Source organism: Pseudopipra pipra, chromosome W (assembly GCF_036250125.1).
Source record: "Pseudopipra pipra isolate bDixPip1 chromosome W, bDixPip1.hap1, whole genome shotgun sequence".
NCBI lineage: Eukaryota > Metazoa > Chordata > Aves > Passeriformes > Pipridae > Pseudopipra > Pseudopipra pipra.
Window position 1 is genome coordinate 5,046,835 of NC_087580.1, and position 26,101 is coordinate 5,072,935.

Genomic DNA, 26,101 nt, shown 5'->3' on the forward strand with positions numbered 1-26,101 from the left:
TTCCAGGGGCTATTCCAGAATGGAGAGGACAGGCTGTGACATCACCAAGGGGCCCGTGGCACATGGGTTGGGCTGCACTAGGGGCTGTGAGACATTAGTGTTTTGGTTTCCTACAGCCGTTCTGGAATGGAGGGGATAGGCCGTGACATCACAAGAGGGCCCTTGGCACAAAGGTGGGGCTTCACTTTGGGGTTGTAGGGCGTTGGTTCTTTGGTTGCCAGGGCCCATTCCGGAATGGAGAGGACAGGCTGTGACACCACAAAGGAGCCCTTGGCACACGGATGGGGTTGAACTGTCACATGGTGGGGGCTTGGTTCTTTGGTTTCCAGAGGCCATTCCAGAATGGAGAGGATAGGCCAGAATGGATAGGACAACAAAAGGGCCCAAAGCACAGGGGTTGGTCTGCACTATGGTGTGGGGTGTTGGTTCTTTGGTTGCCAGGGCCTATTCTGGAATGGAGAGGACAGGCTGTGACAAGAAGTGCCTGTCAGAACTGCAAAGACGGACGCACAAGAATCTTATGTGGGCATATTCTCTGCTCTGCCCTACACACCTTTGTGCTGGGGTCAAAACTCAGCCTCTCTGCTTCCCTCTCCTGAGGGACTTGTTCTTAGACATCCCTTTCCCCTCCCGGCAATTCCCAAGCCTGGACCCGGCTCTTATCCCCTCTCTGCCTCAGAGCCCTCAACTTCTCTTGCAGAGAGCTGGGCCTGTCAACCCACCTGCCAAAAGCACAGCCCTTGGGCTGCCTCGGAGGTTCCTGCAGTCGCCCCAGGCCCTGCCCAAGGCCCTCCCATCAGGGGCTGGGCCCTGGGGGCCGGGGGAGAACCCACCCGCGGCTTGGCCGTTCTTGCCCAGCCCTGCTCTGGCCCAGCCTCCTCCCCCTGCACACTCCCCACTGCCACAGCCTGCGCTGGGGCAGCAGTTCCTTCCTGGGCCCTTTCCAGCTGCCCCCATGGGGACTGTTACGACCCGCCCCAGATTAAGAGGAGGGGGGTAACCCAGGTTCTTATTAATAATTCCCTTGGGGTGGATTAGAGTGAAATGACACTGAATAATTGGTGTCTGATAACATATATTGGTAAGGTTTATTGTACCAATTTTGTATCAACAGGTATGCCAGCGTTTTGGGTGTTGTCATATAACAATGTGACATAGAGATAACCTTTGGGGGGGGAGAAAATGCGTAGGAGAGAGAAGGAGGGAAGTCCCCACACGCCAAGAAGTTATGAGTTATTATATCCATGGTTGGTGTCACGGGCCATGCCTCGAGCCTCCAACCTCTCCCTGGGCCTGCACAGAGTTTTTTTGTGTCTGGCCTGGTTCCTGCCTTTCAAGATTAGCAGAGGGGGGGGTGGGCTTTGATGGGCCATCAGAGGTCCTGCCTTTATCAGGGCTTGACACCTTCAGCATTGGAGGGAGGGATGGGCCCAACTGCCCATCAGAGGTCAAAAGCCTGCAAAAGTCTCCTAGAATGCATAAATCATTAACCCTTTCAGTCTCTGACACCTCCCTGTGATTTATGCATTCAATAATTTTTCTTCTTTCATTGTTCTCTGTGAATCTTCTTTGTGGGCGGTGCTTTTCATATAGTGGACAGAAAGAGAGAAGTGTGAAGGAAGAGATAGCTCCAATGCACTGCAATTCCCTCCCCTCAAAAAAACCCACCAAAAACCTTTATAAAAACATAGTAAGCTAATTTGCATTAGCTACTCTCTCCACCCTGTGAGTAGTCACAGGAGATGTAATAGGATCTCAATAGCTACAATCAAAGTTCTTAACGTTAATAAGGTTACAAACATACACAAATACTTGCAATTATACATCAAAAAACATTGAGTTACTTGGGAGCTGGTAAAAGGCTTTCTTATGTTCTCTCTGGGCTTAAATTTAGTTCTATTTGTTAAATTTAACCAAATATGAAATTCAATGCCTTTCAAGGCAGGAGGTTGATGCATATAATACATATTTGTATGATTCCAAATATGCATAAATTCTTGTACTAACTCCCAGGCTAAATTTGATTGAGTTTTTTGATTCCCAGTTGATTGAGACAGAACTACACACATCCAAAAGCTTCTCCCAAGCTAACCTGCCCCCCAACAAAAAGACAAAACAGACTTGGCAAAAACTAAACTAGCAGTACATAAAATGGTTTGTCTTACACAATCTCACCAGCGAGTTGTTCATGATAAAAACACAAATAAGTCAACAATTATTAATAAGTTGATAATACAAGCAATTTTGGGAGTAGAGGAGACACAAACACAATGTTTGTGGTAAACTTCTACATATTGCAAACTTTCTGAGATAAAAATACATACAAATATGCATATTATAAAGTTATTAAGATAAAAATACAAATGCATGCCAAAGAACAGTATAAGTCTTCAGTCCTGTTGCTACTTCGTTTTCTCATGGGATACTTGTAAGCTGATAATAGAAGCAGTTGTGGGGGCAGTTATCTTTTCTGCCCATTGCTGCAATTGAAAGCTTTATCGGTCTCACGCAGTTTGATCTCATCTGCTGGCAGGTTCCTGCGGAAAAAAAAAAGAAATCTGGCCCACTATGGACCCATTATTAAAAAGAAGGAACTATCTATTTATCCAACTCCTTTTCTTCTCTGGCATAATGTCACTAGGGTAGTAATAATAGAGAAGTTTGGAACATGTTTTCTCCAAAAAACAAATAAACTCAGAGCATGCTGGAGCTCCTTTTTACTTTTCAGCATCTTTATTTGCTCTAGGGTGGCCAAGGTGTCAGGGGGAAAACACACTGCTACTTTTTCTGTCGAAATTTGAAGTCTCAGACTTTCCAAGTGGGTGATAGTACTTTCTGAGTCTGGTCCCCTGTGGTGACATCAGCAATCTGGGCAATCAGTTCAGCTTTGTTATGTACAGCAGCTGTTTGTGAGCCAGTGTCAGCAGCGAGGTCACTCACTGGCAGCTGCCACTGCCCATTAGGTTTATGGACAGACCATGCTGTCCATGGTGAGTGTATAGGGACAACTGCCCCTTGCTCCTGCAATTCTGCAGTTTCTGGGGTAATGTTTTCACGTGTTCCTAAAGGGAGTGGGTAGGGGTTTACATTTGTTATTTTAGAAGGAGGCAGACTTGGAGCAGTTTGCAACAGACGGACAGAGGGGGATGGGAGACCAAACATCCATTCTCTCCCTCTGGCATCTGTCCAGAGGCCCTCCCCTTTAGTAGATCCAACCCCAGGATGTTAGCTGGTAATGGCCCCACAATCATGATAGTTTCTGTGGCTGTCTCATCTCCAGGTAACCAGCATTTCACTCGAGCAGTGTACTGGGGTCGGGATTTGCCAAAAGCATCAGTTACCCATATTTTTTTTTTGTCTGGTTTAATGCCACACTGAATAGCAGCTTCAGTTTGGAGTGCTGAAACCTGTGCACCCGTGTCTACTACGAATGTAACCAAAGATTTAAAAGGGCCAAGAGGAAAAGTGATTACCAAATCTCCCTGGTTGTTTTCTGTAAGCTGTCCCTCATAAACCCATTGGTCGTTTTTTGGCTTATTTACTTGAGAGCAGTAAGTCCAGTCTCTTGACTCAGAACTGGTCAAACTGGTTAGTCCAGTTTTTGGAGAGGCTGAGGGGATCACAGTGTTGGACTCCTTAGAGGGGCTGCCCTTAGGGGGTGCCTTGTGCTCTTTGATCCCACTGCTTTATCAAGTATTCCAAATTAGCAGTGGGTAATTTATCCTTTTGCAACACCTTCCACCCACAAACTGTATCTCTTTCTCCCGCTAGAGGACACATTTTGTTGACAAATACCTGGCGAGGCAGGTTTTTGGACCTTCCCTGCCCTCCTGCAGTGTATTCTCTGGCCACTGGTACCAGAGAGCCCCAGCTGCTGACCAGTAGCTATTAATTCTTGGGCTATCTCCAATCAGGTTATTCCTGATGGAGCACCCCTTCTTCTAGGTCTGGGTGTTGCCTTTATGTGCTCCTGTAATTGTTTAGCACAAACTTTTAGTGCATCAGGCAGGCCTCGGATTAAGACTGGAAATCTCTGTGGATCTGCCTCGAGTTCCATTGGGGAATTTCGTTGTGGGTCTAATAATTTTGTGTGCAGTAGTTGGAGACATGCGGGTTTTTGTACACTTTTTACAATGTGGCCAATTGTGGGGGTTTTAATCGTGTGAGGATCTCCCCTTTCTATAGGGTCTAACCCGCCTGCCCAGTAGGCAGCTCTCTGGGTCAGGGACCATGGGGCTCGGTTATCATTTGTGGTCAGGAAGACCTATGACCCCCAAAATCCTCTGGCCTCATCTTCACTCAACAAAATCCGATCCCCCCCAGTAAGGGACACCCTCCACACATATTCAGTCTCTGATTCACTGGCCTTATGACTGTATTTCTCCTGAATTTTGGCCAGTGCTTCCCCCGTGTACGGGGTAATTCGTGTGGTAGTTTGCTGATCAGCCCCCTGGCCAGTGGTTTCAGTTTTAATGAGGGGACGCAGATGTATTACCTCGTCCTCCGGGTAACTTTGTTTAAGCTCTTCTAATTCCCCAGAGGGGTACAGGGATTTGTTAACATCTACCGGTTTAGGGTATTTTGAATTGATGTCTCGCAATTCACAATTTTTCATTTCCAGTATCTTTTTAAGCCTTTCATTTTGTTCCTCCTCATCTTGCAGGGCTGACCGAAGCAATGAGTTAATCTCTCTCTCCCTGCAGTGCCTGACGCTCAGCAGTTAACTGCAGGCCTTCTTTTCCTAATTGCTCCTGTAATGCCTTCATTGACTCTTGAAGAGATCTTATCACCTCACCAGTAGATTTTTGAATAGCCTCTTTTTCTAGCTGGTCCTGCAAAGCTCTCATTGACTCTTGGAAAGATTTTATCACTTCACTTACAGATTTCTGAATAGCCGATTTTTCCTTTTGCACTGCTCTAAGGAACACGCCTAAGACAGCACCCACAAAAACCAGTTCTAAACCAAGGATAACTATCAGGAGGGAATAATCCCCACCTAACTCACCCTGGGGTGTCATCCCTTTTGACTCAGTCATTAACCCAGCTCAGGTTAATGTCTTTCTCCCCGTTAACCCTCTGAGGGCTGGTTTGACTCTCTCCTGGAAAACCTTTCAACAGGTCCAGGTACCAGAGAACCTTTCAACAGGTCCAGCCCACACCAGGAAACCTTTCAACAAGTCTGATGTGCCCGGGTCACACCGAGAGGAGAAAAATTCTCACTATAATTTTACAGGGAGGGGATGATCACCGTTTGACTCATCCTTGGTATCAGTTTTGGACTACACCGATTACTCCACCACATCCAAAGGACCCTGCTCGCTGAGCCAAAAAAATGTTACAACCCGCCCCAGGAAAAAGGGGGGGGGGGTAACCCAGGTTTTATCAATGGTGCATTAAAGCGAAACGACACTAAATAATCGGTGTCTGAAAACATATACTGGCAAGGTTTATTTTAACAATTTTGTATCAATAGGTATGTTAACATTTTGGGTGCTGTCATAACCTTTCGGGGGAGGAGAAAAATGCATAGGGGAGAGAAAGACAGGGTAAGAGTAAGGGAGAGTAAGAAAAAAAAGAAAAGATGAGAGTGGTATAATCACCACCCACTGGATCCAGCGATGTCTTGATCCGCAGGCGGTGGGGGGAGAAGAAAGAAGCAAAAATCCCCCCCAAACCCCCAAAGTCACCAGTCAATATCCATATCCTTTGCACCTCCCCAAGGCGGGGAGTTGTTTTCATAGGGTGGTGTCCCCCTTTTTGGGGCGGAGTTCATGTGGAGGGCGTGGTAAACTCGGCTCTTCCCGCCTTTTCGGGGCTTGACATCTTCTGCACTGGAGGAGGGGGATGGGCCCTGTTGCCCATCAGAAAGTCAAAAGCCTGCAGAAGTCTCTCAGAATGCATAAATCATTAACAGTTCCAGTCTCTGACACTCCCCCAGACCAGCGCTCGTGGGGAAATCTCTGCTTTCAACCTCCAGCAGTGACCTTGGGGGGGTCCACAGCCAAGGCAGGAATCTCCACACACCCCCAAGAAGGTTTCTGTTGGAAGAACATGCCCCTGGGAAAGGGGACTGGACCTTTCTGGTAGAAACCCAGGGACTGACAGTCCTTGGACTCCAGAGGTTCCCTCACCATCAGGGGCTTCATTTGGGGTCAAACCAGTCTGGGTTCCAACATCTCCTGCCTTGTCCTGGTCCCCTCTCAGCTCAGCACTGACCCCTTTGCAAATGGGGCATTGTCTTGGTGCCATTGCAGGGGGGATGTCCTGCCCCAGTGTCCCAGTGTTCCTTTAATTGCCAGAGGCCCTGCAGTGTCCCAGTGGCCCCTTGATTCCATGACCTTCTGAAACACCTCAGGCTTCCTTTGGTTCCATGAGGCCCCCCTGTCACAAAGGCCCCTGGATTCCATGAATTCCGCAGTGTCACAAGGTTCCTTTTTTTCCATAGGGCCCTGCAGTGTCCCAATTGTGCCTTGATTCCAGGAGTATCCAAATTCTCCCAGGGTTCCTTTGGTTTCAGGAGGTCCCGCAGTGTCCCAGCGGCCCCTTCATTCCAGGCAGGCCCAGGGAGACGAAGGCAAAGACGGAGCCACGACCCCCGTCAGCATCTTGGGGGGCGGGGGGGCAGGACCCGGGAAACGGCGGCGGCTGCTGGGAAGGGACTGGAATGGACTGGGATGGATTGGGATGGGCTGGGATGGACTGGGACAGACTGGGACGGACTGGGATGCACTGGGATGGACTGGGATAGACTGGGATGGACCGGGACACCGAGATACACCGGGACCAGGACTGGGACCCAGCAGGACCCCCCGGGAGCAGGATCTGAGCACACTGGGACCCTCCAGGACCAGAACTGGGGCAACAGGGATCATACTGGGAGCAACTGGGACCACACTGAGGGCTACTGGGAGCAACTGGAGGCCACATAGGATATAGTGGGAGGGCCTTGGAGTCACTGGGATCATACTGGTGGAAACTGGAATGTTACTGGGGCATCTGGGAGTGACTGGGAAGGACTATGAGCATGCTGAGGGCTCTACTGGAATATACTGGGAGTGTCTGCAACCATGGTGAGGGTGACTGGGACTGTACTGGGAGTGACTGGGACTACGTGAAGGGGAATTAGGACCAGGCTGGGGGCAACTGGAAGGAACTGTGAGTGACTGGATCTACAGAAGAAGCAACTGGGATTGAGTGGGACTGTCAGGAGGGAAGACCGGGATCATACTTGGAGTGACTGAATCTGTGCTAGGGGCAACTGGGAGCAACTGGGACCATGATGGGGACAACTGGGATCATACTGGGGTGACGGTGGGAGAAGCTTGGCCCATGCTGGGAGCAACTGAGACCACACTGAGGGTGACTGGGGTCATCCTGGGATCATACCAGGATTGAGTAGGATCATGCAGGAGGTGATTGGGATTGTACTGGGAGCAACTGGGAGTGCACTGGGGATGACTGGAAGTGGCTGTTAGCAACTGGGATCATACTGGAAGCTTCTGGGGGCAACTGGGAATGAGTGGGATCACATGGAGAAAACTGGGAGCAACTGGGAGACACCAGGAGTGACTGGGTCATCCTGGGACTGACTGGGAGCTGAATCCGAAAAATCGGTCCGAGAAACTGCTCAGAGACTTTTTTATCTTTAAGCAGCAAGGTATTTGTTTATTCAACGTTGGGAGCAAGCCAGCTCGCGCTGGACAAACTTGCTCCAAGGCTTCACACAAAATCAGCATTTTTGTACAATCTTCAGCTGTGATTAAATGCATATTCAAGTGATTCCAACATCTATCTCTGCATATCAATAATAGGTGGAGTATAGGTGGAGCTCCGGCGGGGCTTGGGGCGGTGCTTCTCTTGGCCCTCAATCCTGAGGGGACTTCCACTCTTCCTCCATGGCTCTGGGGGCTTCAACTCATCTTCCTCAGCTTGACCTTCCTTCTCTTCCATTGTTCTTGACCCGCTCCCTGAAGCTTGGAAAAAGCCCTGGCTCCCGGCCTATTCCTCCTATTCCAATGTCTCCCTGATCCTGCTGTCTCTCTAATTTATCCCCTCTAGGCCTAGGACATGTTCCTGGACTATTCTCTGAAGCTTTGCTCCAGTAAGTAGAACAGAACGAGCACAGATGGTCTTGGCTGTTGGGAGCTTGTTAGCAGGCCCAAATTTCTTAGTGAACTCTTTTGGGCCTGGCCTCCTGTTTCACCAGGGACACAGCCCGGGCCCGGGTGTTCCCATTCCCATTCCACGGGTTTGCATTCCTGTTCCAGGTGTTCCCATCCCATTCTAGTTGTTCCCATTCCCATTCCAGGTGTCCCAATTCCCATTCCAGGAGTTCCCATTCCCATTCCAGGAGTTCCCATTCCCACTCCAGGTGTTCCCATTCCCATTCCAGGAGTTCCCATTCCCATTCCACGTGAACCAATTTCCTTTCCAGGTGTTCCATCCCATTCTAGGTGTCCCCATTCCCATTCCTATTGTCCCTCCTCCCATTCCTGGTGTTCCCATCCCACTTCTTTTTTCCCCATTCCCAGTTCTTGGTGTTCCCATTCCCATTCCAGGTGTCTCCATTCCCATTCCTATTGTCCCTCCTCCCATTCCTGGTGTTCCCATCCCACTTCTGTTTTCCCTATTCCAATTCCAGGTGTCCCCATTCCAATCCCAGATGTTCCCATTCCCATTCCTGGTGTCCCCAACCTGCTCCCAGTGTTCCCATTCCCAATGTTCCCATTCCCAGCCCAGGTGACCCCATTCCCATTCCTGGTGTCCCCATTTCCATTCCAGGTGTCTCCATTCCGATTCCAGGTGTTCCCATTCCAGGTGTCTCCATTTCAATTCCAGGTGTTCCCATTTCCATTCCTGGTGTCCCCATTTCCATTCCAGGTGTTCCCATTCCCATTCCAGGTGTTCCCTCCCCATTCCACGTGTCCCTATTCCCATTCCTGCTGCCCCCATTCCCATTCCTATTGTCCGCAGTCTGCTCCCAATGTCCCCATTCCCATTCCAGGTGTTCCCATTTCCATTCCTGGTGTTCCCATCCCATTGCTATTGTCCCCATCCCATTCTTTATGTCCCCATTCCCATTCCAGGCATTCTCATTCTCTTTCCAGGTGTTCCATCCCATTCCAGGTGTCACCACCGTCATTTCCCCTGGTGGTTTACCTTAAAACCAGCACACCAGGTCTGTGCCCAACGGGGATCCCTGTGGATCATCCAACGCGGGTCCTCCCATGGCTGATGGAGTTGGAGCAGCGGCCGAAGCTCTTCCCGCAGTCGGGGCACTCGGGGCTTCTCTTACCGGTGGGTCCGTTGGTGGGAGGTCAAGGAAGAGCTCTGCGTGAAGCTCTTCCCACACTCCCCACAGTGGAAGGGCCTCTCCCTGATGTGGAGGTGACGGTGGGTGTAGAGGGTGGAGCTGTCCCACATTCCCTACACGTGTAGGGCTGTTCCCCAGTGTGGATGTGCTGGTGGTTGAGCAGCTTGGTGCTTGTGCTGAAGCTCTTCCCACATTCCAAGCACTTCTCGGGCCATTCCCTGGTGTGGATGCAACGGTGTTTGCAAAGGCTGGAGCTGTCCCTGAAGCTCTTCCCACACTCCCCACATGTGTAGGGCCTTCCCCACTGTGGATCATCTGGTGTCGGAGCAGGTCGGAGCTCTACCTGAAGCTCTTCCCACACTCCTCACACATGTAGGGCCTTTCCCCACTGTGGATCATCTGGTGTCGGAGCAGGTGGTGGATCTGAGTGAAGCTCTTCCCACACTCCCCACACGTGTAGGGCCGTTCCCCACTGTGGATCATCTGGTGTCGGAGCAGGTGGGAGCTCTGAGTGAAGCTCTTCCCACACTCCCCACAGTTGTAGTGCCTTTCCCCACTGTGGATGATCTGGTGTCGGAGCAGGTGGGAGCTCTGAGTGAAGCTCTTCCCACACTCCCCACAGTTGTAGTGCCTTTCCCCACTGTGGATCATCTGGTGTCGGAGCAGGTGGTGGATCTCAGTGAAGCTCTTCCCACACTCTCCACACGTGTAGGGCCGTTCCCCACTGTTGATGTGCTGGTGCCTCTGGAGGTTGGTTCTCTTGCTGAAGCTCTTCCCACATTCCAAACACCTGAAGGGCTTTTCCCTGCTGGGAGGCTGCTCTGGGACCACCAGCTCGCAGCTCCGCCTCAAGCTCCGGCCGCCTTCCCGGCACACGCTGGCTCTTTCCTCCTCACAGCCCCCTGGGCTGGCTTTGGAGCCCCTCCTGTGGGGGCATCTCCGGCCCTTTTCCTCCCCGCTGCCTTCCTGCGCCGGGGAGCCCTTCAAAACGGCCTCTCCCACCAGGCTCTGCCGCCGGGATTTGTCCTCCGCGCTCTCCGGCCTCACCTCGGGGCCTGGGGCAGGAAGCAACAAGGACAGGCAGGGGATTTGTCTCCAGCCCAAAGGAAAGCCCAAGGACATCCCCCCAACTCCGGCCCCGGCAGGACGGCCACAAAAGACCGACCCAAAGGGGCACTGACTTCCTCCTCACCTGCCTGGGGGGCCCGCGGCATCTTCCTCTTCCTCGCAGCCTCCTCCTCCATCCGACCAAACATTGGGAAGCAGAAAACCTGCTTGGGGGGAAAACAAGGGATGAGCGCGTTGCCTTGAGGGTTCCTCTGCCCAAGTCCAGCTCTAGGACTCACCGGGCAACTTGTGCCCATAAAAACCCCAAAACACCAACATTCAGCCCAAAATCCCCTCCCAGAATTCCCCCTCTCTGCTCTCTGAGGTTTGGGGAGTCCCCCCTGTCTGGCCTGATGGCACTTCTGCCTGCATTGGGGGTCCCCCTTCTCCGGGCTGCCAGGGGGTCCCGCGGCTCCGGAGGGTTCCCACTCGCCGGGGTCCCCTTGAGTGTTTCCAGGGGGGTCCCAGGGCTCACTTCTCCCCACTCTGCCTCCCGGGGCCGGCCGGCCCTCCTCTCTCGCCTCCCACCCTCGCAAACCTCTTGGCGCTCTCGGCTCCCACCCCGCCCTCAAAGCCCCCCCTCCTCTCCACACTCCAAGGCCTTCCCCCTCTCCGGGACCCCCGCTTAAGGGGCCCGGCGCTCCCTCTCTGCTCCCCCCCCCTCCAGCATTCCGGGGGTCCCCCAGCTCCAGGATTGCCCCTCTCCGCTCTCCCCACTCCGCGGCTACCGGGGTTCCCCCCCGGCTCTCACGGGGGGTCCCCAAACCGCTCTCGCCCCCCCCCACCATTGCCGAGCGACCCGCCAGGACCTTTTGGCTGCTCTTCTTTGTGCTCCCCGCTCGGCTCCTCCCTCGGCTGGGCCGCCGCTTTTGGCGGGTTTCCTCCTCCGGGATCCACACCCTGCAGCCCTTCCCCCCCTGGCCCAACCCCCTTGGGCCCCCCTTGGGACCTCCTTGGGCACCCCTTGCCCAATAAGTCTGATTATACAGACAAGCAATTGGTTTTAATCCACAAAACCCAAATGTAGAACCCAGCACCCTGGGCCATCAACAAAGTGCTGTTCCTTAGGCCCCCCCCGAGTCCAAAGTAAAGGGAGAGGGGAAAAAAGCTGCTGGTGGGAGAGCTGTTGCAGTCTGGTCAAAAGTGGGGATTGCAGTCCAGTTGAGGGTGGTGGTCTCAGGCTGGTTGAGAGCGGTGAGCTGCAGTCCTCCTCTGGATCCCACGAGTGGTAAAAAGGTTCTGAAACTCCAGGTTTATATATTCTCCAGTTCAGGTAGGAATGCCCAGTCCTCCCCTCAGAGCGGGGAATTCCATAAAAGGATGCTTAGTTCTTCCCTCAGAGCGGGCAATTCCATAAAAGGATATGAGGATGCTCAGTCCAAAAAAGGATATGAGGGTGCTCAGGACATCCCCCCCACCTGGCAGGCCTCTCCTGACAACAGTTCCTGGGAAAATGGCATGGAAGGCCAGAGAATACACAGTTTTGGGCTACACCCATCCAGTGAGGAATCGGTCCCAGCTGTTCTAACTAGGACACTGTGTCCGTCATCGCTGCCATCATCATCATCATCAGCCTCGTGGGAGTCAGTGTCTGGAAGCTCCGATCCGGTAACTCCCGGGATGGGGGTCGGGAAGGGGCACGGATCCGCCCGGCAGCATTCCGGGGATCCTGTGCCACGGGTGCTGATCCCGCTTTCTTTCCATAGAGAAGAGTGAGGGGAATGGATACGACCCCGCGCCCACCAGTGAGTCCCAGCAGCGTGTGTGGATCCAGATCCTCTGGGCAGGGATCCCAGGATGGATGCTGGGATTCCAGAGGGGAATGGGGGCCTAATGGCTGGAGCGGGATTGGAAGGGGATTCCAGCTCAGGGCAGGATTCCAGAGTGGGCTCAGGTGCAATTGTGGACTGGGATCAGGGCTGGATTCTGGAGTGGGATTGGCGTGGGATGGATGGAGTGGGATTGGGGTGGGATGGACGGAGCAGGATCAGGTGGGATTCCGCAGCAGTTCCTACTTTCCCTGGGCTCCACAGCCGGCTCCATCCCCTGGGATGGGAACAGGGACATGGTGACTCCTTTCCCCGCTCTCATCCCAGCAGGAATCACAGCCTGAGCGATCCCAGAGCTGGATCCGCCCCTTCCCTCTCCCTGAGGAAAGGCAGGAGCTGCTGGCAGAGCTCATCCCGCTGCTCCCACCCACCCCGACCCCCCTGCGGCTCTTCCCGATGGATCAATTTCCTGCTTTTTCCTGTGTGAAACCCAGGACCACAATTATTCCTGAGGCTTTAATTTGGGTGTGAAAATCTCCTCCTTTGGGCAATAAATCCTGGCTCCCTCGTCTGGCATCCGGCAGTTCCTCTGTGGGAACCAGGAATAGGAATGGGGACAGGGGGGACTGGGATGGGGACACTGGGGACTGGGATGGGGACACTGGGAGCAGGTTGGGGACAGTAGGAATGGGATGGAGACGCCAGGAATAGCAATGGAGACATTGGGAGCAGGTTGGGGACAGCAGGAACTGGGAATGGGGACCCCAGGAATGGGAACGGGGGCATTGGCAGCAGGTTGGAGACACCAGGGACTGGGAATGGGGACATCAGGAATGGGATGGTCACACTGGGAATGAGAGCACCAGGAATGGAGTGGGAACATGAGGGTCAAGGATGGGGACACTGGGAACTGATGAAGAGGAGCAGAGACCCCAGACTCACCTAAACCCCTCTGAGCATTGAGGGCCAAGAGAAGCTCTGCCTGAGCTCTGCCCATTATTAATACGTATAGACAGATGTAATCGCATGAATATGATTTATCACATTTAATCACATATGAAACTTGTATAAAACCTCTGATTTTGTGTGAACCCTTTGAGCAAGTTCTCTGTGGTGCAAACCACGCTCGCTCCCGACGTTGGCAATAAATCCCTTTGCTGTTCAAAAGATCCAAAACTCTCTGAGCAGTTCTTCGGACCGGCTTTTTCAGCATCACAGAGGCAAAGGCACAAACTGAGGGATGCCCTCAGAGTTCCACATTCTCACCAAAGCTCCCCTCTCAGCTTCCTTTACACTGACCTCTTCCTGCAAGGACCTCCTTCCCATTCTGCTGATGCTTCTCAGGTTGTGTACCACCAGAAAAAAACCAAATGCCAAGGGATGTGCTTAGATTCACCAAGGATACAGCCCACCAGAATTAACATCTGATTCAGACTGGCAGGAAAATGCTCACCTGGCTCCTCTGCCCCCCAGTGCCCAAAGCCCACCCCACCGCTTGCATCCCACCTGGAAAGAACAAAAAGACGCTCACAGAACGACCTTTGAAGAGAAGTGCCTGTCAGAACTGCAAGGAGGGATGCACAACAATCTCACGTGGGGGATATTCTCTGCTCTGCCCTGCAGACCCTTGTGCTGGGTTCAAAACTCAGCCTCTCTGCTTCCCTCTCCTGAGGGACTTGTTCTTAGACACCCCTTTCCCCTCCCGGCAATTCCCAAGCCTGGACTCGGCTCTCATCCCCTCTCTGCCTCAGAGCCCTCAACTTCTCTTGCAGAGAGCTGGCCCACAGCCTGCGCTGGGGCAGCATTTCCTTCCTGGGCCCATTCCAGCTGCCCCCATGGGGACACTTCCATTTTCCGGGCCAGGCCCCAGAGGCAATCCCAGCCAGTCCTGCCCCTCGTCCCCAGCCCGGCTCACTGACTCCTGGGGGCCCCTGGAAGCCAAGAGCCAAAGGCCGACCCCCCCAGAGTGCAGCCCCACCCATCTGCACTGGGGCCCCAGGGCTTCCCTTTCCCAAGCAGCCCCTGCAAAGCCTTGTCAGAGAGAAAACTGGGTGACCCGAGTCCTGGATGCTTTTAGGAAAGAGGTCTGAAAATTTCTTGACTAATGGAGGGGGGTGACTTTTTTATTCTTGACCTTTCCAGTTCTCCATTTGGGGGCAGGATGTCCTCTGGGCCACTGTTTTGTTCCCTTTGCAGTGAGTGCAGCCTCAGAGGGCTGAGCCCTCTCTGGCTGGGCTTGGCCTCTCCTGCAGAGACTCAGGCCTGGCTGGGCTGCCCCAGGCAGACGCTGCAGGAAGAAGAGCTCAGGCCGCCTGGCTCTGGTGTCCCTGGGGCTCAGCCTGTGCCCCATTGCTGTGCAGGGGCTGAGCCCCACCTCTGCCTCGGGGCCTTGGCCAAAGGGCTGGCAAGGAAGAGGCCCAGCAGCCTTGGGGCCTGCCCAGCTTTCCTCCTCCCTGGGGGCTCTCAGTCCTCCCCTGACACCATGTGGGCCCAAGGCCTTGCTGGCTTCGGGCTCACGGCCCGCCGGCCCCATCCCAGCGGCCTGACCCCCCTCCATCCCCTCTCTCCAGCCTCTCCTGCCTTTTCTGGCAAGGGGCCATCCAAGGAAAACCCCGGTTCTCAGCAATGGCACCTGTGGCACGGCTGCAAGGCTCGAGTGGGCCAGGCAAGAGCAGGAGCACCGAGAGCCTGAGGAGCCAGGAGATGCCCTGGCTGGGCATCGTGCTGCTGCGGGACGAGCTGACACCTCTGCGCAGTCTCTGCCCGTCCCTGCCAGCCGACTTCTGCCCAGGCTCTGGGCACGGGGACGCAGCCCTGACAGTTTTCAGCCACCGCGCTGTTCCACAGAGGCTGTGATGTCACAAGGCCCTTGCCTGGCAGCCAGGAGATGGGCAAGGCAAGGCAAGGACGGAGCCTCGGAGCCACCAGCACGCTGTCCCCAAAGGCTGGGCTGGCACAGAAGCCCAGAGTCCCTGAGGTTGGCAGAGACTTGGGAGATCAACCAGCATCCAACATACGCCCCATCCCCAGCACGTCAAGCAGACCACGGCACTCAGTGCCATGGCCAGTCTTTTCTTAAACACCTCCAGGGACGCTGACTCCACCACCTCCCTGGGCAGCCCATTTCAATACCTAATCCCTGTTTCTCTCCAAAAAGTCCTGCTCCTGTCCCTGACAAACAGCCCCTGACAGGCAGGTCCTCGTGTCCTCTTATCCTGTCGCCTGTTGCCTCGGAGAAGGGGCTGACCCCCACCTGGCTCCAGCCTCCTGTCAGGAAGTTGTGGACAGGGAGAAGGTCAGCCCCGAGCCTCCTCTTCTCCAGGTTGGAGAAGCCCAGCTCCCTCAGCTGCTCCTCACAGGACATGCACTGCAGACCCTTGCCCAGCTCCATTGCCCTGCTCTCCACCCACTCCAGCCCCTCAAGGTTCTCCCTGAATTGAGGGGCCCAGGGCTGGACACAGCACTCCAGGGGTGGCCTCACCAGTGCCCAGTCCAGCAGAAGCATCACTGCCCTGCTCCTGCTGCCACACTCTTTCTGATCCAGGCCAGCCTGCCCTTGGCCTTCTTGCCCACCCGGGCACCCGCTGGCTCAGGTTCAGCCTCTGTCCACCAGCACCCCCAGGGCCTCTCCCACGGGGACCCTTTGCAGCTCCTCTGCCCCCGGCCTGGAGCTGCAGGGGGTTCTTGTGGCCAGAGGCACCAAAGGCACCAAAGGCACTCTTGAACCTCATGCCCACGGGCTCGGCCCAGAGGTCCAACCTGTCCAGGTCCCTCTGCACAGTCTTCCTACCCTCCAGCACATCCACACTGCAAGCCAGCTTGGGGTCCTCTGACAATTTGCTCATGGAAGACTCAGTGCCCTCCTGCACATCCCCACAAAAATAGGCAACAGGACTGGACCTGTTACCCTACAAGTTCTAGTGCTTGACAAAGGAGCCCACCCAGCAGTGGGGAGAAACTGCTGGCAGGAGATTGAATGGGGGCAATAGACAATGGATGATGGACAAGTTCTGGGCCATGGCCATTTGTTAGAAAAACAAAGTAAAAGCTTAAGGCCTGCCATATTTCTGTGGTCAGAGTCCTGGCAGAGAAATCTCTTTTTGAGACCTGGACACCAAGAAGGCAGAATTTCTAAACCACAAAGACCCTTAGAGAAACCAGAGACAAAGACAAAACCAACACAGACAGTTCCTGAGGCTCTCCCTATCTAGGGAAAAGACAAGAAAAGGACAAAAACTGTGGACTAAGCATCATGCAAAGTGAGAAATCAAGAGCCAAGAGAAGAGAGAAGAAGAATTCCTGCAGAGAACTGGTAAACCAATGGACAGGAATTCCTTTGCTTGCTAAAATGTAGAAATTGTTAAGAATTTAGAGAACTGATGTACAGGTGTTAGAGAGCAATTGCTGTGTCCCTTCAGCGCTGAATGAAGTAGGGTCACCTCTGGAACCCAACCAACTGCTCAGAGATTTTATTCCCCAGGTTTCACTGACAGTTTCTGGGGACCCAGATGAGACAAAGCAGCGCCGACAGGGCAGAGCAGAGGAATCGTTGGCCCTGCAGCGTGTACCAAAGGAGTTTTGGGGAGATCTTCCAGTTCCCTGGTCTGGAGAGTTCACCACGCCTTCTTTTCTGGGAAAAAGAACAGGCCATGAATTTTGGGTCCTTGATTTTAAGGCCTTTTGCCTGCACACAAGGCACAGCAATGGGAAGGACGCAGCGTGAGGCTGAGAGGTTTCTGTCATGGTTTGTGGGCTTGGGTGAGATTGGGCCAGAATTACAGGACACCTGTAAAATCTGGGCTTTGGGAAAGGTTGGGGAGGGTTGGGAAAGGTGTTGAAAGGGTGGTTTTGCCTGAGGTGTTAAACATGGGAGTGGGTCTATCTTCCCAATTCCCAAGAGAAGAGATCCCAGAAAGCTCCCCTGCAGGTTGTGTTTTAGGGAACAGGAGAAGAGACCGAGGGTAAGGGGTTTCTTTCCTGGAGGGAAGGGCTGTCATTCACTTGCAGGAGCCCTGTGCTGAAATTCCCAGTCTGACTGCCCAAACTGAACACAGCTGAAGATTCCTGCCAGACAAAAAGTGCCAGGACAGAAAGTTCTTGCTGCCCATGGAGTGCCCAGGGTTGTCCCCCAACTGCATGTGAAACCCAAAGGTTCCAGGCTTTCTTTCCTGGGGGAAAGGCCGTGACATCCCAAAGAGTCCCGTGGCAGACAGGTGGGGCTGCACTGTGGGGGTGTGAGGTGTTGGTTCTTTGTTGCCAGGGGTTATTCCAGAATGGAGAAGACAGGCTGTGACAACACAAAGGAGCCCATGGCACAGGGGTGGGGTTGAACTGTCACATGGTGGGGCCTTGGTTCTTTGGTTTCCAGAGGCTAGAAATTAAGAGACTTCAGGTGGAAGTGTGGAAAAGAAGAAACCTTTTATTAACAAAATCTGAATAAACAGCAAATGGTGCAACCAAAAACTTTCAGAAGAAACAAAACAAAGTCCCAAATCCCCAGGTGGGGGAGAGAAACTGTCCCGGCAGTTCAAAGCTCTCGCAGCCCCGTGTGCTCGCAGCCAGCAGTGAAGGAGTCCCTTTTCCCAGGGGCAGTCCCCAAAGCTGAACACCTCGCTCCCAGATGGGTCGGGCTCTCTCTCTCTCTCTCTCTCTCGGTTGCTCTCCACGAGGTGTCCCGGAGGGAAAAAACTTCCTCTCAGGAAAAGAGAACAAGGTGGCCAAAACCAGCTCCCGCTCTGTCCGGTCCCGGACAAACCCCAAAAGCCCCCGAACAAAGGACCCCCCGCCCTCCCCGCGGCCACCGCGGTGTCCCCGAGAGCCGCCCTCCCCCCACTGCCCCTGCCCAGCGCCTGCGGCTCCGCTCCAACCCACCCCATCCCGGGAGACACAGATGGGAATGGGGGGGACACTGGGAAACAATTCCAACACCTCTTTTCAAACCTCTGACACCTGGTTCCCAGACATTCCCAAAGAAGGGGCTTCCCGTGGCCTCGAGCCAGGGACAGACCTTTGTATTGAACCAACTCCTGGGGAGACACGTTCCCATCCCTGTCCCCATTCCAATCCTGGGGTTCCTATCCCTGTCCCCATTCCCATCCCTCTCCCCATTTCAATTCCTGGGGTTCCCATCCCTGTCCCCATTCCCACTTCCTGCTGTGCCAACCTGCTCCCAGTGTCCCCGTTCCTGTCCCCACTATCCCTATCCTGGTCTCCCATGTCCCCATTCCCATTCCTGCTGTCCCCAACCTGCTCCCAGTGTCCCCATCCCTGTCCCCAATGTCACCATCCCAGTCCCCCCTGTCCCCATTCCTATTCCTGGTTCCCACAGAGGAACTGCCGGATGCCAGAGGAGGGAGCCAGGATTTATTGCCCAAAGCAGGAGATTTTCACACCCAAATTAAAGCCTCAGGAATAATTGTGGTCCTGGGTTTCACATGGGAAAAAGGAGGAAGTTGATCCATCGGGAAGAGCCGCAGGGGGGCCGGGGTGGGTGGGAGCAGCGGGATGAGCTCTGCCAGCAGCTCCTGCCTTTCCTCAGGGAGAGGGAAGGGGCGGATCCAGCTCCGGGATCGCTCAGGCTGTGATTCCTGCTGGGATGAGAGCGGGGAAAGGAGTCACCATGTCCCTGTTCCCATCCCAGGGGATGGAGCCGGCTGTGGAGCCCAGGGAGAGTAGGAACTGCTCCGGAATCCTATCTTATCCTGCTCCGTCCATCCCATCCCAATCCCACTCCAGAATCCAGCCCTGATCCCAGTCCACAATTCCACCTGATCCCACTCTGGAATCCTGCCCTGAGCTGGAATCCCCTTCCAATCCTGCTCCAACCATTAGGCCCTGATTCCCCTCTGGAATCCCGGCATCCACCCTGGGATCCCTGCCCAGAGGATCTGGATCCACACACGCTGCTGGGACTCACTGGTGGGCGCGGGGTCGTATCCATTCCCCTCACTCTTCCCTATGGAAAGAAAGCGGGATCAGCACCCGTGGCACAGGATCCCCGGAATGCTGCCGGGTGGATCCGTGCCCCTTCCCGACCCCCATCCCGGGAGTTACCGGATCGGAGCTTCCAGACACCGACTCCCACGAGGCTGATGATGATGATGATGGCAGCGATGAGGGACACAGTGTCCTAGTTAGAACAGCTGGGACCGATTCCTCACTGGATGGGTGTAGCCCAAAACTGTGGATTCTATGGCCTTCCATGCCATTTTCCCAGGAACTGTTGTCAGGAGAGGCCTGCCAGGTGGGGGGGATGTCCTGAGCACCCTCATAGCCTTTTATGGACTGAGCACCCTCATATCCTTTTATGGAATTCCCCGCTCTGAGGGAAGAACTAAGCATCCTTTTATGGAATTCTCCGCTCTGAGGGGAGGACTGGGCATTCCTGCCTGAACTGGAGAATATATAAACCTGGAGTTTCAGAACCTTTCCACCACTCGTGGGATCCAGAGGAGGACTGCAGCTCACCGCTCTCAACCAGCCTGAGACCACCCCCCTCAACTGGACTGCAATCACCACTTTTGACCAGACTGCAACAGCTCTCCCACCAGCAGGTTTTTTTCCCCTCTCCCTTTACTTTGGACTCTTGGGGGGGGGCCCAAGGAGCAGCACTTTGTTCATGGCCCAGGGTGCTGGGTTCTACATTTGGGTTTTGTGGATTAAAACCAATTGCTTGTCTGTATAATCAGAATTATTGGGCAAGGGGGGCCCAAGGGGGGCCCAAGGGGGGCCCAAGGGGGGCCCAGGGGGACTGGGCAAGGGGGGGAAGGGCTGCAGGGGGCGGATCCCAGAGGAGGAAACCCGCCAAAAGCAGTGGCCCAGCCGAGGGAGGAGCCGAGCGGGAGCACAAAGAAGAGCAGCCAAAAGGTCCTGGCGGTCGCTCGGCAATGGCGGGGGGGGGCGAGAGCGGTTTGGGGGCCCCCTGTGAGAGCCGGGGGGGAACCCCGGTAGCCACGGAGTGGGGAGAGCGGAGAGGGGCGATCCCGGAGCTGGGGGACCCCCGGAATGCTGGAGGGGGGGGAGCAGGGAGAGGGAGGAGCCCCGGGAGCCCCGGGAGGCTGCAAGGGGGGTCCCAGAGAAGGGGGAGCCTGGGCAGTGGGGACCCCTTGGATCCCCGGACCAAGAAAGTGGAGAAGGCGGAGAGGGGGAATGTCTGGGAACCCGGCCCCCTGAAGCAGAGAGTGAGGGGAGAAGGGACCCCTGGGACCCCCAAAAGGCCTGGGCATCCCGAAGCGGGACCCCCAGCATCCCAGAGAGGGGAGAGCCCAGAAGGTAAAGGTGCAGAGAGCAGAGAGGGGGGAACTTCTGGGAGGGTTTTTTTGAGCTGAATGTTCATATTTTGGAGTATTTTTTTTGCTGACTCCTGATCTTTTGCAAATTTGCGGGGAGTTTGTGCAGGTTTTTTTTTCCCAAATCTTGTTGTTTTCTTTTTTTCTGGACTGAATGTTGGTGTTTTAGAGGTTTTCAGGGACACAGGATGCCTCGTGAGTCCTAGAGCTGGACTTAGGCAACACACTCACCCCCTTTTTTCCCCCCCGAGCAGGATTTCTGGTTCCCAAAGCTTGGGCAGATGGAGGAGGAGGCTGCGAGGAAGAGGAAGATGTCGTGGACCCCCCAGGCAGGTGAGGAGGAAGTCAGTGCCCCTTTGGGTCGGTCTTTTGTGGCCGTCCTGCTGGGGCCGGAGTTGGGGGGATGTCCTTGGATTCCCTGTGGACCGGAGGCAAATCCCCTGTGTATCCTTGTTGCTTCCTGCCCCAGGCCCCGAGGTGAGGCCGGAGAGCGCGGAGGACAAATCCCGGCGGCAGAGCCTGGTGGGAGAGGCCGTTTTGAAGGGCTCCCCGGCGCAGGAAGGCAGCGGGGAGGAAAAGGGCCGGAGATGCCCCCGCAGGAGGGGCTGCAAAGCCAGCCCAGGGGGCTGTGAGGAGGAAAGAGCCAGCGTGTGCCGGGAAGGCGGCCGGAGCTTGAGGCGGAGCTGCGAACTGGTGGTCCCTGAGCAGCCTCCCAGCAGGGAAAAGCCCTTCAGGTGTTTGGAATGTGGGAAGAGCTTCAGCAAGAGCACTGACCTCCGCAACCACCATTGCATCCACAGTGGGGAACGGCCCTACAGGTGTGGGGAGTGTGGGAAGAGCTTCAAACGGAGCTCCCACCTCCTCAGCCACCAGATGATCCACAGTGGGGAAAGGCCCTACACATGTGGGGAGTGTGGGAAGAGCTTCAGGCAGAGCTCCACCCTCCGCACCCACCGTCGCATCCACAGTGGGCAACGGCCCTACACGTGTGGGGAATGTGGAAAGAGCTTCACTCTCCTCTCCCACCTGCTCCGACACCAGATGATCCACAGCGGGGAAAGACCCTACACATGTGGGGAGTGTGGGAAGAGCTTCAATCAGAGCTCCCACCTGCTCCAACACCAGATGATCCACAGTGGGGAAAGGCCCTACATGTGTGGAGAATGTGGGAAGAGCTTCACTCAGAGCTCCCACCTACTCCGACACCAGATGATCCACAGTGGGGAAGGCCCTACACATGTGGGGAGTGTGGGAAGAGCTTCAGGGACAGCTCCAGCCTTTGCAAACACCGTTGCATCCACACCAGGGAATGGCCCTACAAGTGCTTGGAATGTGGGAAGAGCTTCAGCACAAGCACCAAGCTGCTCAACCACCAGCACATCCCCACTGGGGAACAGCCCTACATGTGTAGGGAATGTGGGACAGCTCCACCCTCTACACCCACCGTCGCCTCCACATCAGGGAGAGGCCCTTCCACTGTGGGGAGTGTGGGAAGAGCTTCACGCAGAGCTCTTCCTTGACCTCCCACCAACGGACCCACCGGTAAGAGAAGCCCCGAGTGCCCCGACTGCGGGAAGAGCTTCGGCCGCTGCTCCAACTCCATCAGCCATGGGAGGACCCGCGTTGGATGATCCACAGGGACCCCCGTTGGGCACAGACCTGGTGTGCTGGTTTTAAGGTAAACCAGCAGGGGAAATGACAGTGGTGACATCACAGGGACAGCGATGACATCACAGGGACATTGGTGACATCACAGAGACATTGGTGACATCAAAGGGACAGCGGTGACATCACAGGGACATTGGTGACATCACAGGGACATTGGTGACATCACGGGGACAGCGGTGACATCACAGGGACAGTGGTGACATCACCGGGGTTAATTTTGGTGTGAAAATCTCCTGCTTTGGGCAATAAATTCTGGCTCCTCCTCAGGCATCCGGCAGTTCCTCCCTGGGAACAAGGAATGGGAATGGGGACAGGGGGAATGGGAATGGGAACACCTGGAATGGGACCATTGGGAGCAGACTGGGAACAACAGGAATGGGAATGGAGACATCAGGAACTGGGAATGGGGGTACCTGGATTGGGAATGGGGACACCGGGGAGAGGGATGGAGACACTGGGAGCAGATTAGGGACACAGGAATGGGAATGGGGACACCAGGAATTGGAATGGATACACCAGGAACTGGGATGAGAACACCTGGAATGGGAACGGGAACATTGGGAGCAGATTGAGGACACCATGACTTGGAATGGGACACCTGGAATGGGAATAGGGAAAACAGAGGTGGGATGGGAACACCTGGAATGGGAATGGGGACACCTGGAATGGGAATGGAGACCCCTGGAATGGGAACACCAAGAACTGGGAATGGGGAAAACAGAAGTGGGATGGGAACATGAGGAATGGAAAGAGAGACAATAGGAATGGGAATGGGGACACCTAGAATGGGATGGAACACCTGGAAAGGGAATTGGAACACATGGAAAGGGAAAGAGAATGCCTGGAATGGGAATGGGGACATAAGAAATGGGATGGGGACAATAGCAATGGGATGGGAACACCAGGAATGGAAATGGGAACACCTGGAATGGGAATGGGGACATTGGGAGCAGACTGGGGACACTAGGAATGGGAATGGGGGCAGCAGGAATGGAAATGGGAACACCTGGAATGGAAATGGGGTCACCAAGAATGGGAATGGGAACACCGGGAATGGGAATGGGGACATCAGGAATGGAAATGGGGACACCTGGGCTGGGAATGGGAACATTGGGAATGGGAACATTGTGAGCAGGTTGGGGACACAAGGAATGGGAATGGGAACACCTGGAATTGGAATGGGGACACCTGGAATGGGAATGGAAACTCATGGAATGGGAATGGGAACACCTGGAATGGGAATGGGAACATTCAGAGCAGATTGAGGACACCAGGAATTGAAATGGGGACACCTGGAATGGGAATAGGGAAAACAGAGGTGGGATGGGAACACCTGGAATTGGAATGGGGACAATAGGTATGGGAATGGAGATACCTGGAACGGGACTGGGAACACCAAGAACTGGGAATGGGGAAAACAGAAGTGGGATGGGAACACCAGGAATGGGAGGAGGGACAATAGAAATGAGAATGGGGACACCTAGAATGGGATGGAACACCTGGAAAGGGAATTGGAACACCTGGAATGGGAATGGGAACACCTGGAATGGGAATGGGAACACCTGGAATTGAAATGGAGACACCTGGAATGGGAACACCTGGAATGGGAATGGAGACACCTGGAATGGAAATGGGGACACCAGGAATGGGAATGGGAATACCTGGAACTGGAATGGAGACACCTGGAATGGGAACACCTGGAATGGGAATGGGGTCACCAGGAATGGAAATGGGAACACCTGGAATGGGAATGGGGACACCTGGAATGGGAATGAGGACATCAGGAATGGGAATAGGGTCACCTGGGCTGGGAATGGGAACATTGGGAATGGGAACATTGGGAGCAGGTTGGGGACACCAGGAATCGGAATGGGAACATCTGGGACTGGAATGGGGACACCTGGAATGGGAATAGGGAAAACAGAGGTGGGATGGGAACATCTGGAATGGGAATGGGGACAATTAGAATGGGAATGGAGACACCTGGAATGGGAATGGGAACACCAAGAACTGGGAATGGGGAAAACAGAAGTGGGATGGGAACACCAAGAACTGGGAATGGGGAAAACAGAAGTGGGATGGGAACACCTGGAATGGGAATGGGGACAATAGGAATGGGAATGGGGACACCTAGAATGGGATGGAACACCTGGAAAGGAAATTGGTGACAACGGGAATGGGAATGGGAACACCTGGAATGGGAATGGGAACTCCTGGAATGGGAATGGGGACACCTGGAATAGGATGGGAACAACTAGAATGGGATGGGAACACCTGGAACAGGAATGCAAACCCGTGGAATGGGAATGGGAACACCCGGGCCCGGGCTGTGTCCCTGGTGAAACAGGAGGCCAGGCCCAAAAGAGTTCACTAAGAAATTTGGGCCTGCTAACAAGCTCCCAACAGCCAAGACCATCTGTGCTCGTTCTGTTCTACTGACTGGAGCAAAGCTTCAGAGAATAGTACAGGAACATGTCCTAGGCCTAGAGGGGATAAATTAGAGAGACAGCAGGATCAGGGAGACATTGGAATAGGAGGAATAGGCCGGGAGCCAGGGCTTTTTCCAAGCTTCAGGGAGCGGGTCAAGAACAATGGAAGAGAAGGAAGGTCAAGCTGAGGAAGATGAGTTGAAGCCCCCAGAGCCATGGAGGAAGAGTGGAAGTCCCCTCAGGATTGAGGGCCAAGAGAAGCACCGCCCCAAGCCCCGCCTGAGCTCCACCTATACTCCGCCTATTCTTAATATGCAGAGATAGATGTTGGAATCACTTGAATATGCATTTAATCCCAGCTGAAGATTGTATAAAAATGTTGATTTTGTGTGAAGCCTTGGAGCAAGTTTCTCCAGCGTGAGCTGGCTTGCTCCCAACGTTGAATAAACAAATACCTTGCTGCTTAAAGATAAAAAAGTCTCTGAGCAGTTTCTCGGACCGATTTTTCGTATTCAGTGCCCAGTCAGTCCCAGGATGATCCCAGTCACTCCTGGTCTCTCCCAGTTGCTCCCAGTTTCCTCCATGTGGTCCCACTCATTCCCAGTTGCCCCCAGAAGCTTCCAGCATGATCCCAGTTGCTCACAGCCACTTCCAGTCATCCCCAGTGCACTCCCAGTTGCTCCCAGTATGATCCCAATCACCTCCTGCATGATCCCACTCACTCTTCATATGATCCCCGTATGACCCCAGTCACTCTCAGTGTGGTCTCAGTTGCTCCCAGCATGGGCCAAGCTTCTCCCACCGTGATCCCAGTATGATCCCAGTGTTCCCCAGCATGGTCCCAGTTGCTCCCAGTTGCCCCTAGCACAGATCCAGTCACTCCAAGTATGATCCCGGTCTTCCCTCCTGACAGTCCCACTCAATCCCAGTTGCTTCTCTTGTAAATCCAGTCACTCAATTCCTTCCAGTTGCCCCCAGCCTAGTCCTTATTCCCCTTCATGTAGTCCCAGTCACTCCCAGTACAGTCCCAGTTTCCCCCACCATGGTTGCAGACACTCCCAGTATATCCCACTAGAGCCCTCAGCATGCTCATAGTCCTTCCCAGTCACTCCCAGATGCCCCAGTAACATTCCAGTTTCCACCAGTATGATCCCAGTGACTCCAAGGCACTCCCACTATATCCTATGTGGCCTCCAGTTGCTCCCAGTAGCCCTCAGTGTGGTCCCAGTTGCTCCCAGTATGATCCCTGTTGCCCCAGTTCTGGTCCTGGAGGGACCCAGTGTGCTCAGATCCTGTTCCTGGCGGGGGTCCTGCTGGGTCCCAGTCCTGGTCCTGGTGTATCCTGGTGTCCCGGTCCATCCCAGTCCATCCCACTCCATCCCGGTCCATCCCAGTGCATCCCAATCCATCCCAGTCCATCCCAGTCCATCCCAGTCCCTTCCCAGCCCATCCCAGTCCATCCCAGTCCATCCCAGTCCATCCCAGCCCATCCCAGTCCATCCCAGTCCATCCCAGTCCCTTCCCAGC

General features: G+C 54.4%; 1 protein-coding gene, 2 long non-coding RNA genes and 2 pseudogenes across 5 annotated transcripts in view; 2 read left to right on the plus strand and 3 right to left on the minus strand.

Annotated features, from left to right (window-relative positions):
- Positions 1-26,101, minus strand: part of LOC135404808 (zinc finger protein 74-like) — a 190,224-nt gene that overhangs the window by 24,356 nt on the left and 139,767 nt on the right. The window lies entirely within an intron of this gene.
- The window catches only part of LOC135404518 (uncharacterized), a 177,061-nt gene that overhangs the window by 18,522 nt on the left and 132,438 nt on the right, over positions 1-26,101 (plus strand). The gene's annotated exons all lie outside the window — the stretch shown is intronic.
- LOC135406231 (zinc finger protein 70-like) lies at positions 9,210-9,964 on the minus strand (annotated as a pseudogene).
- LOC135404517 (uncharacterized) lies at positions 18,539-19,452 on the minus strand. 2 transcript variants are annotated; one of them, XR_010425708.1, is made up of 3 exons: positions 19,243-19,452; positions 19,106-19,144; positions 18,539-18,776 (listed from the first exon to the last, which is right to left on the minus strand). It is a non-coding gene; the product is annotated as an uncharacterized LOC135404517 (long non-coding RNA). The 2 variants fall into 2 exon arrangements; XR_010425707.1 differs by having other exon boundaries at positions 18,539-18,779.
- Positions 20,759-22,423, plus strand: LOC135406232 (zinc finger protein 239-like; annotated as a pseudogene).